Consider the following 16,883-nt stretch of genomic DNA (forward strand, 5'->3'; position numbering starts at 1 on the left):
AGATCCTTGTAAAACCCTTGAAATTCTAGCATGAGATTCCCTAGTCCTTTTGTTTCAAATCAGAAACCTTTCTCCTTTGCTACCTTCTTTTAGATCCCCAGAATTCTGTGTTTAAATAGGTAGTTTCTAGACATAAATTCTCCATCAAGCGAGTTCACCATTTCACAGCAGTCTCCCTTTGACATCTTATTTGCCTTTTCAAATCTGGTTTAAGAATGAATGTGCTAAGTACAAAAGTTTGAATCCGCAGAATGTCAAAGAAGGACTGCAAGAGTTAACTGGACATAATAAAGCTGTTTCTCCCTCAAACAATTCCTTTGGTAACTTATCTTAACTTGTCTCTGCTAATATAGAGTTCATGTCTTCAAAACATCTACTGTGTGCTCCATTTCCCAGCTAAACCCCAGCAGGGAAGCTTTAAATATGGTTCATAGACTATTGTGTGCTGTGTGACTCCAATTTTCTTACTTCTTCAATTCCTCTGTGTCCCTTCAGGTGCAGTTAAGGAACCAGAGGTTCAGATATTCTTGAGATCATCCCAAGAACATCTAGAAATGCCATACTATTGAGGACAAACCAATTCTCATTGCATCAGAACAAGCAGTCAATTTCCTATCAATGCCCGCACCACTGGTCTTCCTGTGTGATCAGCTCTAGCAGATTTTAGCTTCTTCCCGAAGCTATCACCACTAATACCTCCCAGCACTACTCCCATCTTGATAAGGCTGCTGTGAAAATTTTGGGAATGGCACTGGTTGGATAAGCCCCAGCTACAGGAACTTCTGGATCATTTCCATCTAGAAAAGACACAGACCTAGTCTAAGCAGTAGGTTTCAAGACAAAACAGACTCAGCTGCAGTGATAAATGCAGTCCCAGACAAAACTCTAGTAACTATCATCCATTGTAGATTCAGCTGCAGCTCAAACTCCACCTAATGAGAAGTTTCCCGGCACAGCTCCAGCCCTACATGGAGATCAATCTCAGAGCACTCCTGCATTCCCAGACAATTTCTGGGTTTATGGCCTCTACAAAACATGACCTGGCTAGATAATGTATTATCTCAAAAGTGTGTTGTTTTCTGACTTAGCCAATGGTAAACATCTCTAGATTATTTTTAGGAACAATTTGGTCCTTAGGAAGACACTAGTATACAAATAAGTGGTACAATTGCAAAAAAGGCAGACCCAGGGTATTATCTATAGGGAGTAATCGTGTGTTTGTCCTCGGAACAGGTGGTTTTCCTGATGATCATATTGCCTTGAAGTCTACCTGGTCCTAAAGGGTGGTCATCCATATTGGTTAGTTTGTGCCACTCAGAACTGGGGTTTTACAGCTTTTTTCACTACTAAATCATTTCCCGAGTAGCTTTTATTGTATATGGTGTATTTTAGTTTTTGAATTTTATTAATCACAGACATGCACAAATAAGTTCTCTTCTATGTTTTATATATGTGTAAATACCCATTCAGCTACTGCTTTAGTGAACTGGCTGCAACAGCTTCCTTTTGGAGGACCTGGGACTGGTAAATTCCGAGTATGGTTCCTTCCCTCAGATAGCGTTCATGTTTCCAAAGGCCTCAAGAGCCTACAAGTAACCCAGACCATATTGTCTTCCCAAAGGCTCCAGTGCAATCAAGCTTCTAGGTGCATCCAGGACCTACAATGAGCCTATGTCCTCTAGTGCACTCAGCAGCACCAATGCAGCCAAATCTTGGGATGCATCCAGGTCCCCCATAGTGGCCAGATCTCCAATCACTGGGAACCAGTAAAATGGAAGCAGGTCTTCTGCAGTCCTCAGGTCCTCAAGGGAGCCATGGTTTTGCAGGTTCTCTAGTTCCTTAGACTCTCAGTGGCTGTATGTTTTCCCAATTGCTCTGAAATGCCAGCACAGGGAATGCTTCTTGTATGCACAAAAGATTTGGGAGCCTGGGTAGCAGATGATCTAGGTCTTTCTCTTGTCCCTCTCTTCCTAAGCGGGAATAGCCACTATTCCATCAGCTCCCCGTCTCTAAACCCTGCAGACTTAACCGTAATCCGTACACCCAGTGCTGCTATGCTGCTTTGGGCAGCTAAGGACAGTTTTGCAGTAGTGATATATTTGAACCCAGGGCTGGACCGCACATTCTATTCAGTTCAGGGACACCCTGGGTCTAGGCAACAGCTCCATAGTATCTCGTGGGCAAAGCTAACAGTTCTCCCAGTGAATCTTACTGAATTTCTACTGAAGTTTTCTTGTTCCCAGGTATGTCAGTACACACTCATCCTCTCCTCATCTCTCCTCCTTGGCATCAGGATTCCTAGAACTATCTGTGTGTGTGGTGGGGGAAAGCAGGTGTCATGTAGAGCCAGCTCTTCTATTCATCATCGAGACCTTGTAGCCTAGGCTGGGCATAAGGGTTTTCATCTGACCTCTTTTTCTCATTATCCATGCAGATCTGGTTCAGGAACAAATGTGCAAAGCACACTCTGAAAGTCCAAAAAGGAGCAGCCTGAAATACACAGACATCCTGCAGCTGGCGTTGGGTATGACACAACCTGAGGCTACTTATCTATCACTGCCTCTGCTGAAGGTACATCCTCTTGTGTTTGGGTGAAACGTGCCATAGATGTCTTTTAAGCCTACGTTTTGGAAAATCTTTTCCCAATTCTGAGGCAATATCTGTCTTGAATGTGTCATGTATGCAGCAGCAGAAGGGTGGATGTGTGTTTGTATCCATTCTGTTAGTCTGTGTCTTTCTATAGGTGAGTTGAATCCACTGATATTAAATGATATTATTGACCAGTGATGGTTAATTCCTGTTTTTGTTATTTTTTCTGTTTTAATGGGTTCTTTTGGAGGTGGTTGTGTGTGTGTGTGGGGGGGAGCCACAGCCCCAAGATTTTGCCTGGCTGGATGCCAGGGAGACCGAACTTAGCTGTAAACAAGCCTTATTTGGAAGCGCTTAGTGGCTCTTGTGTGCCACCTCCAGCTGTGACCTATCCCGGATTGCCAGGTGGCGTGAGTTAATTGGGTAATGAGCTTGCTTTTAAGGGCTTGCGGGGGGGGGGGGGGGCGCTAGTAGGGAGAGAAGAAGCAGATGGAGAAGCTAAGGCAGAAGCTGAGTGAAGGTTGATGTACAAGGTTCCTGAATAAAGTGCTTGAAGAAGAGTTGTGGTCATGTCCTTCTTGCTGGTCGAGATAGACGCGACGTGTGTGTGTGTGTGTGTGTGTGTGTGTGTGTGTGTGTGTGTGTGTGACCTTCTATTGAGATTATATATTTCCTAGGTTTCATGGGGGCTACTAATTCCTTGGTTTGGCGTTTTCCTTCTAATACTTTCTGTAGTCCTGGGTTTGTGGATAGGTATTGGTTTAAACCTGGTTTTGCTGGAATGCCTTGTTTTCTCCGTCTATGTTGATTGAAAGATTTGGTGTTTATACAGTCTAGATTGGCATCCATTGTCTTATTGTCTACAAATTGTCTGTCCAGGACCTTTTGGCTCTTAGGCTCCATTAGAAGGCAGGTGTCCTCTGATATGTCTGCCTTTGTATGTTATTTGGCCTTTTCCTCTGCAGTGCAGCTCTTTTGTTTTCACTTTTCGAGAGATGATCTCTCTGTCTAACAGTCCTTGCTGTCCTGGAAATCCCTCTGTAAACCAGGTTGGCCTTGAACTCTGAGATCCACAAGCCTCTGCCTCCTGAGTGCCGGGTTTAAAGGCGTGTGCCTCCACAGCATGGCTGGCAGTGCAGCCCTCAATATTCTTTCTTTTGAGAAATGCAGAGGTCATGAGGGAGCATAAGGTTGAGTCAGGTGTACATTAGAAGAAAGGGTATGTGATAGGTAGGGTTTTAGTTGGGGGGTGGTAAGGGAGGAAGGGAGGGAGAAGGGAACTAGGATTGTCATGTAATTCAATCTTGTTTGTAATTCAAAGAAAAAAGTTAAAAAATATTCTTCTATGTGTTTAGTGTTTTGATATGTGGTGAGGTGACTTTTTGATGTCGAGTCTATAAGGTGTTCTGTAAGTTTCTTGTACCTTTATAAGTGTGTCCTTCTTTAAATTCAGAATTTTTCTTTTATGAATTTTTAATGTTTTCTGTGCCTTTGAGATAACACTCTTTCTTCTATCCCTACTCTTTTCAGGTTTGGACTTTCCATGGTATCCCAGATTTCCTGGATGTTTTGTGTTAACACTTTGGTCATTTTAATGTTTTCTTTGACAGAGAAATCTATCTTCAACACCTGAGACTTTCTCTTCCTTCTCTTGCATTCTCTTTGTTGGTTATTCTTGCATATATCGTTCTTGTTCATATACCTGGATTTTTCACTTCCAGATTCCCTCAGTTTGTGTTTTCTTTATTTCAATTTTAAAGTTGGACTTGTTTCCTTCACCTAATTGACTGTATTTTGTAATTGGTTTTGGCTTTCTTTAGGGGTTTATTTAGTTCTTCTCAATTTTGGTTTATCTTTTCCTTGATTTCTTTTTTTCTTTTGTTCTTAAAGACAGTGTTTGTTTGGTTTTCTTTTTGGTTTCTTTTATAACATTGTTTTACTCCCATCCCTGGGGAGGCACAGGCAGGTGGATCTCTGAGTATGAAGCCAGCCTGGTCTACAAAGTTAATTCCAGGACAACTTCCAAAGCAATACAGAAGAACCATGTCTCAAAAGAAAACTAAACAAAAATTCATTTTACAATCAAACCATAGTTCTATATCCAACCCCTCCTCCACAGACTCCTCAATTCCCTCCAGGCTCACCAGCCTCCCAGTCTACACCCACTAACAGCTAAGAGCTCCCATGAGGCATCAATAAAATCTGGAACATTAAGATGTTGCAGGACTCAGCCCCTGTCTCATGAATTAAGGCTGAGCGTGTCATTCCACCACAGGGAACAGACTCCAACCAACTAGCTCATGTACTAGGTTTAGATCCTGGTCCTACTGCCAGGAGCCTCTTAGATAGCCCAAGCTTCACAACTGTTTCACACATATGGAGGGGCCTAGTTTGGTCCCATGGAGGCTCCTCAGCTGTGGGTCGAGAGTTAATGAATTTCCACAAGCTTGGTTCAGCTGTCTGTAGATTTTTCCATCTTGATCTTGACCTCCCTTGTTCATATATTTCCTGTTCTCCCTCCAGCTGGAATACTGGAGCTGGGCCTGACATTTGGTTGTGGATCTCTGCATCTGGTTCAGCCAATTACTCCATGAAAGATCTATGTTGACAGTTGGCATATTCATCAATCTGAATAACAGGGGCAGGTCATTTGGGGCATCCTCCAAATACTGCTATGTTTCTTATCTAGGATCATCCTTGCGGATGATTGGGAATTACTCTAACACCAGGTTTCTCCCTAACCCCGTAGTGGCTCTTTCTATTAAGATAGATTTTTCATTGCTCTTCTACTCCACCCTTCCCCCCATTCCTTCATGTTTTCATTTCCCCTCCCACCCTTTTTCTGCCCCCTCCACCTCAATTTGCCCAGAAGATCTCATCTAATTTCCAACCCCATGGTAGTCCAGGTGTCCCTCTTATGGTCCTTTGTTACCTGTCTTCTCTGGAGCTATGGACTATAGTCCAGTTATTCTTTGCTTTATATCTAATTTTCACTTATTAGTGTAAACATACTAATAATGTTTACCATTCTGAGTTTGAGTTACCTCACTCAGGATGTTTCTTTTTTTTTTTCTAGTTCATACCACCTGGCTGTAATTGTCCTGATGACATAATACTGATTGTCCTGATACATAATACTCCCTTATGTAAATGTAAACATTTTCTTCATCCACTCTTCAGTTGTGAGGGACATCTAGGTTGTTTCCATGTTTGCCTTTTATGAATGATGCTGCTATGATCATTGTTGAGCAACTGTCCTTGTAGTATGATTAAGAATCCTTTGGATACTGCTGGTTACTGAGTTAGATTCCCTATTTTCTGAGAAAATACAATCCTGACTTCCAAAGTAGTTGTTCAAGTTTGCACTCCAACCAGCAGTGGAGGAGTGTTCCTTTGACCTCACATCCTTTCAAAGATAAGCTGTCCTGGGTATTTTGGATCTTAGCAATTCTGGAAGTTGCAGGATGGTACTTTTGAATTATTTTGTTTTGCATTTCAGTGATGACATAGATGTTGAGAAATTCCTCAAATGTCTTTCAGCCATTTGGGATTCTTCTAGTGAGAATTGTCTCTTTAGCTCTGTACTCATTTTTCACTTGTAATTTTTTGTATTTTAGTGTCTAGATTCTTCAGTTTTTCATATATTTTGGAGATCACTCTGTCAGATGTGGGGTTAGTGAACAGCTTTTCTGTTTTTTTGTTTGTTTGTTTTTTGAAACAGGGTTTCTCTGTGTAGCTTTGGAGCCTATCCTGGCACTGGCTCTGGAGACCAGGCTGTCCTTGAACTCAGAGATCCTCCTGCCTCTGCCTTGCAAGTGCTGGGATTAAAGGGATGCGCCACCAATGCCCGGCTCTTATCCGGGTTTTGTAGACTGGTTTTTGTCTTATTGACCGTGTCCTTGGCCTTACAGAAGCCTTTTAGTTTTCAGGATGTCCTATTTGTTGTTGCTCTTAGTCTCTGTGCTAAGAGATCTTACTCATGTTATATTTTGCAAGTGGTCTCCTGTGTCAATGCATTGCTGGCTACTTCCCACTATTTCTTTTTCAGTTTTTGTTTCAGAGTTTCAAGACTGGGTATCTCTGTATGGCTATGGAGCCTGTCCTGGAAGTTGTTCTGTAGACCAGGCTGGCCTGGATCTAAGATCTGGCTGGGATCAAGGGCTCGTGCTATCACCACCCAGCTTTCTATCAGGTTGAAAGTACCTGGATTAATGTTGAGGTCCTTGTTCCACTTGGACTTGAGCTTTGTGCATGGTGATAAGCATGGGTCTATTTGCAGTCTTCTACATATTGACATCCACTTATGCCAGCACCGTTTGTTAAAAATGCTTTTCTTTTTCCATTCTACTATTTTGGATTCCTTGTTAAAATTCATGTATTTTAGGTGTGTAGCTTATTCTCAGGGTATGTGATACCATTCCCTTGATCTTACTATCTGTTTTTGGGTCAATAGCAAGCTGTTTTTATTATTATAGGTCTATCGTGGAATATGAAGTCAGGGGTGGTGTTTCCTCCAGAAGTTCCTTTATTGTACAGGATTGTTTGAGCAAATTCTGGGTTTTTTCATTTTGCCTATCAAGTTGATTATTGTTGTTCTTTCAAGGCCTGTGAAGAATTGTGTTGTGATTTTGATGGAGATTGCATTGAATCTGTAGATTGCTTTTGGCAAGATTGCTATTTGTATTGTGTTGATCCCACCTATCAAAAGGCAAGGGGAACATTTCCATTTTAATATCCTCTTCAATTTCTCTCTTTAGTGCCTTTAACTTCTTGCCATACAGGTCTTTACTTGTTTGAGTTATCCCAAGTTTTTTTATATTTGTGTGTAGTGTAAAGGTTGATTCTGGGTAATCTCAAGTGACCATGATTTTAATTTTCTCAAAGAGGTGGCACATTCTTAAATAGTAGGAGAGAGATGTGGAATTTGATTAAAATCAATTTATTGATTTAAAGATAAGGTATGAAAATGGTATGACAGACTTTGACAGTCTCCCTTGGAGGTCCTCAGTGTCCCTGAAGAGGGGGTGGGGGTTGGGTTGGGCTTTTGGGAGGGAACAGGGGAGTATGGGAGGGTAATTGAATGGGAGAATTGATAGGCAAATAAGAGTGCCTATAAAATAACAAAATGATGAAAATAAGATAAGGTATGAATGATACAATTCAGTAATCCATGGAGAGAAGCTCATAGGGGAAGTGTGTTTGTTCACACTGAGAATCTCATGACTCTGCACAGATGGAAGCTAGGTAGAATGTATAGGCCTGCTTTAACTACAGAACGAAATGCTCTCTCCCAATATCTGCAAAACTTTACATATTGTGCACACATACTAAACAGTTGCCTCTGAAAGAAATTAAAAACAACAAATACAGTCCCTGAAAAGTTAATATTCTCATATCTAAATTCTTAGACATACATTGCAAGAACAGACTTGTGGGAAGGAAAGCACATTCAAGGCCAGGCTGAGTAACATAGAGTAAAACTTTGTCTCAGCAAAGGAAACAAAACTGTGTGTGGTGGTAACTGCCTGTGAACCTTATACTGTGTTAGTTGAAAGCAGGAATGTCAGGACCAAGAGTTCATAGAACAAATGTAGCAGTGAGAAGTGCCAAATATTCGTATGGTTGGCTGCATGGTACCAAACTTGGCCCTCAGAATTTGGGTGATAGGTGGGTTGGTCTGCTGTGTGGGGCCCTGGAAGTAGCCCTAGTACCAACCCCAGGTACAGGAACTGGCTTTTTGAAACCCAAACCTGGTGGTGGATTACCTTGTTTAGCTTTGATACAAAGAGGGAGGGTTTGGTTCTTCCTCAACTTGGCATTCCAGCATTGTCAAATCCCCAATGAAGGCCTTATCCACTTGGAGCAGTGGGTGGGTTTGAGAAGTCGGGAGGGTGGGAACAGAAGAAGGGGAGGAGGGAGAACTGGGGTTGGTAGATATAATGAAAAATAATGTTTTAGGAAAAAAATAAAAAGATCTCTGGTTAGGATACTTGATTCAGACAGGTATCCAATTCACATTTATGTTAGTTTAAAAAGCTGGACTCAGATGGCAATGGAGTCTTGTCCATCATCTGTTGCTGGAATGGTGTTAGCTGATTGAGTCTCCTTTCCTTTTCTAATAGGTTTGTTGGCAGCCTCTCAGCTGGTGTTGAAGCTGTGCTGAATGTACGAGTCTGGGTTGAGTCTGTATCTTGGACTGGAGCTGGGTGTGCAGATGATTCACAAGCTGCTGATTGATAGGGGATTCTCTCTTTTGCTTTGCAGCCCTGGAGAGTCTGGGAGAATCAGAGCACATGGAGAACCATGGGCAACAAGGCTTCCGTGAGAACCTGAGGACACCTGAAGACCTGCTTCCATTTTACTGTTTCCTGGTGCTTGGAGAGCCGGTTACTGTGGGGGAGCTGGATGCATTCCAAGACTTGGCTCCACTGGTTTCGTGGGTGTGCAAGAGGACATAGGTTCCTTGTAGGGCCTGGTTGCACTTGGAGGCTTGGTTGCACTGGGACCTGTGGAGTACTATGGGATCTGGGTTCCTGAGTGGCTCTTGAGGAATTTTAAAACCTGGAGCCTAGCAGTGTGAAGAAACCATACTCAGAAGTTACAAGTTCCAGGTCCTCTCTCCTTCCCCTGGTGCTCTATGTCTCTAACAAGGGAAGAAGGGCACCATGGGTCAGGCAAGACCAAATAACGCCTCCTCACCCTCACCATCTACCTAGGAGCTTTAGTGGCCAAATCACTCTGGATATCAGCAGGCTCTCCCAACTTTTCCAGTACACTGCTTGTGACTGAAGCTTTTTTTCAAGGATGTGGCTTCAAATGTCTTTCCATCTAGAATCTTCCAATTCCTCTTTCTTTGGGAGTGTGTTCAAGATGGGTTTCTCATTATAATTCTTCCGGCTGCCGTGGTATTTGCTTCATAGACTCAGATGGTCACAAATACACAGAGATCCACCTGGCCTTGCCTTTTATACCCTCTGTGCTAGATATTTTTATATCAAGTTGACACAAAGTGAGGAGCATATTCTTAATTATAGATTGAGAGAGGGCCAGCCACAAGATATGGGATAGTAGGCTCTGCACAACACAAGGCAGCACAATAGATCCAACTCTGCTAGTAGAAGTATTGGTGAGCCATCCCCAAAATTGAGAGCATAGAACAGCTCCAGTGGACCAACCCTACACCTGCCCAGTCCCAGTAGCAGGCTTGTGACTTGGCCTGCACCAACACCTACACCATCAGTGGTCTGCAGGAGCATACGAAGGGACCTGGTCCTCAGACCCAAACAGAGTGGCAGTGGGTGTCCTGGAAGAGTCCTAGTGGAGGCCCCAGCATCAAATCAGACCAATGATCCTTTGTAATGAACACTTGCAAGTAGACATATACCAGCCAAGGAGTATACGGCATGACTTGTTGGGTAACGCTGAAGCCTCCATGATGAGATTTTTAATTCCTTCCATTAAAACAAAATTATTTTCTTCATTTTTTCATTTGAATTTTGTTTTATTCAGGGAGGGGAGTGAAGGTGCAGAGGGTAGCTGTGAAGGGACAAGGAATGAATGGGATCAAGATACACGATGTGAAAACACACAGAATAAATTTTATTAATAAGAAAAGGAATTTGGAGCTAAACTATCTGGCCCTAACCTTCTTTTGGTTTGGAGACTTTCATGGCTGTTTCTATTTCCTTAGGGATTATAGGTCTGCTTAAATTGCTTATATGATTATGATTTAACTTTAATACCTATTATCTATTAAGAAAATTACGCATTTATGTTTGAATTTCCAATATGGTAGAGTGTACATTATTAATGTATATCTTCTTACAATTCTCTAGATGTCCTCAGGGTCTGTTATGTCCCCTTTTTCATTTCTGATTTTGTTGATTTGGATGGTCTCTCTGCCTTTTCAATAATTTGGAATGTTGGTTTGTCTGTTGTTTTCACAGGAAAAATTAAGTGTGTGTTTGTGTGCGCGTGTGAGTGTGAGTGTGTGTGTGTGTGAGTGTGTGTAGGTACTTAGTGCTATGTACTTGACTCTTTGAATCTCTGTCACTGTGTCCCATAAGTTTGTCTTTGATCAGAAACCACAGGAGGCCTCACACCATCTGCAATGAGATCCACTGCCCTCTTCTGGCCTGAAAGCAGACGTGCAGACAAAACACTTATACATAATAAATAAATCTGTTTTTAAAAGTTGGGGATTTTCTGTGTTCGTTTTAATTCTTTTCCAAGAAGTCTTTAATTTTTTCTTTAATCATTTTTTCATCCAGTAGAGAGTCCTTCAATTTCCAGGAGTTGGTGATCTTTCTGTTTTCTTGTTGTTGATGATGTCTGTCTTTATTCTATTTTGGTCTGCTAAAATGCACGGAGTTTAATTTTCTTGTATCTGTTGACCTGGCGATGTGCCAACGTATGTGGTCAGTTTTGGAGAAAGTTCCATGAGATGCAAAAAAGTATTCTGTTTTGCTTGGGTGCAATGTTCTACAAATATCTGTTAGGACTTTTGAGTTGAAATCATCTGCTAGCTTTAGCATTTTCTTTTTTACTTTTTGGCCTGGATGACCTGTCTATTGGTGACACTGGAGCATTGAAGTCTCCCACTAAATGCTGTAGTAGCATTTCTTTTACAAATCTGTATTTGGTGCATAGATGCTAAGAATTGCAATGTCGTCAGGTGGTAGTGATGCATGCCTTTGATCCCAGTGCTCAGGAGGCAGAGGCAGATGGATCTGAGTTCAAGGCCAGTCTGGTGTATAGAGCAAGTTCCAGGACAAGCTCCAAAGGTACACCTGCCTCACACACACACTGAGTATTGAAACCTATAAACATTGAGTTGCCTAAACCAAGGTCTTCAGCTGCTTCATTTGTCCAAATTGGATATGTATTCCCCTTCTGGTTTGAAAAGTGTGTACAAGGTGAAATTTTATCCTGATTCTTTGCCACCACCACCCAGAGTACTCCTAGTATCTTAAAGTGTTGATGATTTGCAATGCAAAGTAAGATACACTTTAAATTTTCTGAAAGACCATTTTATTTAATGAAAAATGGTGAGTGGCAAAAAGTTAAGTATGAAAATTCACAGTAACACAGGCATTTAACAAATCTGAAATCTCAGAGCCCAGGAAGCAGGAAACATATTGCCAGAACTTGGGTCACAGACAGGGATAAGTTAGAAAAACACTATATACCTATTTTGTATATTTCAAAAATTGACCCAATTTAGTTGGAAAAAGAAATCCCTGAGCCAGGGAGCAATAGCGCACACCTTTAATCCTTATGTGGAATTTCTTTCTAATTGGTGTTCAAACTCTGTTACCAGCTAGAATCACCACACTCAGGTGACAAAAGCAAGCTGTTCACAGAAAATTCCATGCTAGTCTTGGCAACAAAGGGCTCTCTGAAGTCGTAGGAAGTGGGGCATAGGCCTGCAGGTCAGTGTGATAGTTACTGGCTACTCAATCTCCCTCAGCCCTCTTCTCCATCTTCCTCTGTCTTCTTACCCCATCAGCCACTCTGGCCCCATGGGTAACAGGGCAGGCCTGGTTAGCCTCCCTGGGTTTTAGGCTGACAGAGCTGAGGGCACACCCCTCAAGGTTGAGGGCAGTTTTTCTACATCTGACGCCCCTGGTACCTGCTCCTGCCTCTTCTCCTCCGCTTCCTCTTCTTGCTCTCTTTGGAGCTCAGTGACTCAGTCTCATCCCCCTGGGCCTCATCCAGGGCTCCCGATTCCTGGGGCTTTGTGCTCAGCAATGAGGGATCCTCAGCTTTCCCACTGCTCCCACTCAGGTCCCTTCCAGATCCATAGGTCTGACCCTGGGTGCCAGCCTCTTGGAAGGGCATCCCGGAGCCCTCATCCTTATCTGCCTGTCCTAGTACCATCAGTGGCCGTGGTATACCATGAGGTCTGAACCTCTGCAGCTTGTCATGGGGCCCCCAGACAAACTGGCAGCGAGGTCTGAAGTGCTCCCATGCAAAGTACACAAGCTCCCGGCGCTGGTGTCTGCAACACACGGCGAACATGAAGTAGTCCAGGACACTCTGACGCACGCTGGGCAGTTGGTGCTGTACCAGTGTCTCCTCCAGGAAGAAGCGGACCAGCGGTGCCTGGTAGTGCTCTAAGCCCAGCTCTCCCAGCGACTTGAGGATGCGTGTAATGCGCAGGTTGTTGTGCCTGTGACTGTTGAGGTTCTGGAAGCGTGGCTGGAAGTTCTGTGCACGGCAGACGGCACCGGTGTCCCGGTCCTCAAGTTGGATCCCATAGAAGCCCAGCATGAGTTCATAGGCCCGGACCAGACGCTCTTTGACCTCCTGGGAGCTTTTAAATGCCTCAACCTCCTTGAGTGTGAGGGGCTTGGCATGCTGGTTCACTCCTGGTTCCCTCAGAGGAAACAGCCACTGGATATAGGAGTGATTCTCTTCAAGGATGACATAGTTGTCTTTCCAGTTGTGAAGAATTTCCTCAATGTAAAGACCGTTTGGCTGGAAGCAGATCTCATTTTTGTAGAAGCGCAGGTTAGACATGTCGCCATTGCAGTCTTGATCTGCCAAATCCGGGTAGTGGTGCCGATACCTTCGCATGTCCTGCATAGCTCGCCAGTTTCGGTACCGGGTCTTCCTGGACTGGATCACACCTGGCCGTGGCTCCTTTTCGTTGCTGTGCTTGCTGTCCTTGTCCTCATGGCCTTTATCATCTGCCTGGCCGTCTTCAAAGCCTTCCTTGCTCTCGTCCTCCCAGGTGGAATCGTAGTCCAGGTCATCCATTCTCAAGAGGCAGGAATGGCTTTCCATGGAAAGGAAAGGGAAAGAGGAGTACTTGTCTGTAAAAATGGAAAATATGTTGAAAGCCTGTTATTAACATGTCTACACTGTGCATGCATTTGGACAGTAACCTGCCAAAGGACATTTGTGGAAGTAAGAAAACAAATGTGTGGACCACGGAAATTAATTAAACTCAGTTTCTCAGGCTTAGTGAAAAAGGCTTTGACTCTGCCATCTCCTAATCTTCAGAGCCCTCGATTCTAAGGGTTCTGTCTGGAGGAAGAGCAGAGAATGACACCAGGTTTCTGTATCACCAGCTGGTCTCAAACTCAATGAATGACTAAGGATAACCATGAATTTCTGATCCCCCATCTCACACATGCTGACATAAGAGACCCAGATCCCTTGAGTGTACATTTTTCATCCCTTTTAGAAGTCAATGAGTACCTCTTGTTGACATTGTGTCTTAAAAGGATAATTATGTTGCATTCTTTCTGGCCGTTTTATCCCCCTTCTTTGACTACTTGGAAGACTCTAGTCCTATGTCTGTTCTTGTTATGATCCTGGGACAGGAGAGTAATTCTGTTTTGAAGTTGTGCCCAATTGTTTCTCTATTGAAATCTTTTTAAGCCACATTGTTAATCAGTGTGGCAGTTTCTCAGGAAAATGGGAATCAATGTATCTCAAGAGGCAACAATTACACTCTTAAGCACAAACTCAAAGGATGCACCACAAGGACATCTGTTCACCTATGTTCATAGCAGCATTGTTTGCAATAGCCATAGCCTGGAAGCAACCTAGATGCCCCCAGCTGAAGAACTGATAAGGAAAATGTGGGGCGTTTACACAAGGGAGCACTACTTCATTTTAGAAAACAACGACACTGTGAAATTCACAGGCACATGGATGGAACTGGAAGAAACCATACTGAGCCAGGCAACCCAGACACAGAAAGACAAACTGCTATGTACTCACTCATAAGTGGATGTTATATATAAGCCAAATGGTAACCAGCCCTCAGCCCATAACCCCAGAGTAGCCAGAAAACAAGGAAGACCCTAAGAGAGACATACATGGATTGCCTGACAACTAGAAAAGAACAAGATATCCTAAGTAAATTGGGAACATAGGGGGAGAAGGAGGGAGGAGGAGGAGGAGAAGGAGAACAGAGGGATCAGGAAGGTCAAGTTAGAATTACAACAGAGAAGGAGAGCAAGGAAAGAGATACCTTAAGAGAGGGAGTCAGTATGGGCTTAACAAGTAACCTGGAACTAGGGAAATTTGCAGGAATCACAAGGATGACCTCAACTAAGAATCTAAGCAACTGTGGAGAGGCTATCCTAAATGCCCTTCCCCTATACTGAGATTGATGACTACCTCAATGCCACCATAGAGACTTCATCCAGTAGCTGATGGAAGCAGAATCAGATATCTACATCTATGCACTGAGCCTCACTCCTGGATTCCATTTGTAGAGAGAGAGGTCTGATGATCAAAGGGGTAAAGATCTTGCTCGGGAAACCCACACAATCAGCCATCCTGATGAAGTGGACCTCACAAACACCAGACTCACAGTTGACAAACTTGCATAAGACACAACAAGGCCCCCTTAACATGAGTGTCAGTTGGGGAGCTTGGGCATTCCATGGCACCACTGGCATTTTAGCCAGTATTAATCCCTATTGCATGAATGGGATTTTTGAGCCTATTCCCTGTGGAGGGATACTCTCTCAGCCTACATGCATTAGGGAGGGCCTTGGTCCTGTCTAAAATAATGTGACTGCCTTTTATGATACTACAAGTGAGGCCTCACCCTCCATGAGGATTGGATGAGGTGTAGGATTGGGTGATATTCAGGAGAATGGGGAACACAGAGGAAAGGTAACTGGGCTCTGTAGGTAAAGTAAGATTTTAAATTAAATAAAATACAGAATAAATAACAAATATAGAATAAAAATACAATATAAAAGAATTCAAAAGATATAAAAACAAATATTTCTCACACAACAAGATTTTTCAGTTGGGTGGTAGTTTAGTATATAAAGAATTTTTTTTAAAGAAGTGTAAATGCAAGTACGGCTGACAGTTTGGTGACCCACACAGACACCTTTAAGCCCAGCACCAGAGAGGCAGAGGCAGGAGGATCACTGAGCTGGAAGGCCACTTATGAAATAATGAGTGTTACAGACTAGCCAAGACTACACTGAGAAACCCTGTCTGATAAAACAACAATAAAAGGAAATAAGTTTTAACTGGCTGGGTGTGTTGCTACATGCCTTCAACCCCAGAAATCAGGAGGCAGAGGCAGCAGAGATCTAGAGGGTCATGCACAACAGATGGGAAATGTACTGTGTATGTTTATCTTAGTGATGGTTAAATAAAATACTATTTGGCCAATGGGACAGGAAGTTAGACAGGACTAGGAGTCAAAGAGGATTCTGGGAAATGTAGTAGAGAAGTGATCCAGGCAGGAAGTGACATAGCAAGGAGACTCATATTTAGCAAGAAAACAGGAAGTTTCTTATTCACCTGCTCCAGCTGCAGAATGTGATCTACCCCCAAGGAGGGACGCCAATAAGGCGTCCTATAAGATAAGTTTTATAAAATATATAGATGTATGATAATTGAGACTGAGCTAACAGATGAGAATCCTAGTCATTGGCCAAGCAGCATTGAACCTAATACAAGTTTCTGTGTTTAGGCGGGTGGCTGGCCTAAACCTCACACATGGCGATGGGACCCAGGTAGCTTTTGGCGGAAAGATTTATCCTAACACACAACCTAAATTACATAGAGAGTACCAGTACACCCAGGACTATATAGAGTGTCCTGGCCTCAAAAAACCAAACAAGCAAAATGCAACAACTTTAGCCATCAGATCAATGAGAATTAAAATTACTTAGAGATATTTTTCTTACTCAGAAATGCCAACATAAATAAAACCAACAACAGATCATGCAGCTGAAGGTGTTGGGAGGAAAAGTTGTTGAAAGAAAAAATGGTACAGCCATCTCACCCACACAATCTAACCAGAAGCCGGAGTCGCCAACATACCCTGGATATCAGCAGGCTCTCCCGTCTTGTCCAGAACACTGCGGGTACTGGAAAATCTGTTCCCAGGACCGGGCCTTAAATTCTCTTCATTCCAGGTCCCTCCTACATGCTCCACCCTTTATTCCATCTCCTCCTACAGATCCTCCCACTGTAGGGTCCCACACACTCTACTGCCCCACCCTAGGAAGGATTAGCATAATTGAACAACAACAGCTCCTAGTGGTGAAGATATATGGGAGGAATGGATCAACTTTTACACTGATTTGGGAGTTCAAAGTGGTAGAGCCATGCCACCACTGCAATCTACCCAGAAGCCTTACGGGCAACTTACCCTGGCTATCAGCAGGCCCTATCGTCTTCCCCAGATCGCTGCTGCTGTTTGTAGCTCCAGTCCAAGTGCCTGGCCTTAAATATATTTTCTATCCAGGCCCCTCCCAGTCCTCCACCTTTTTCCCATCATTCCAAGAGACCCTCACACTAAA

The 16,883-nt window shown here is 43.2% G+C and overlaps 1 pseudogene; it reads right to left on the reverse strand.

Annotated features, from left to right (window-relative positions):
- Positions 1-11,865: 11,865 nt before the first annotated feature.
- Positions 11,866-13,350, reverse strand: LOC113839089 (annotated as a pseudogene).
- Between the last annotated feature and the right edge of the window lie 3,533 nt (positions 13,351-16,883).

This window comes from Cricetulus griseus, unplaced genomic scaffold (genome assembly GCF_003668045.3).
Source record: "Cricetulus griseus strain 17A/GY unplaced genomic scaffold, alternate assembly CriGri-PICRH-1.0 unplaced_scaffold_304, whole genome shotgun sequence".
Lineage (NCBI taxonomy): Eukaryota > Metazoa > Chordata > Mammalia > Rodentia > Cricetidae > Cricetulus > Cricetulus griseus.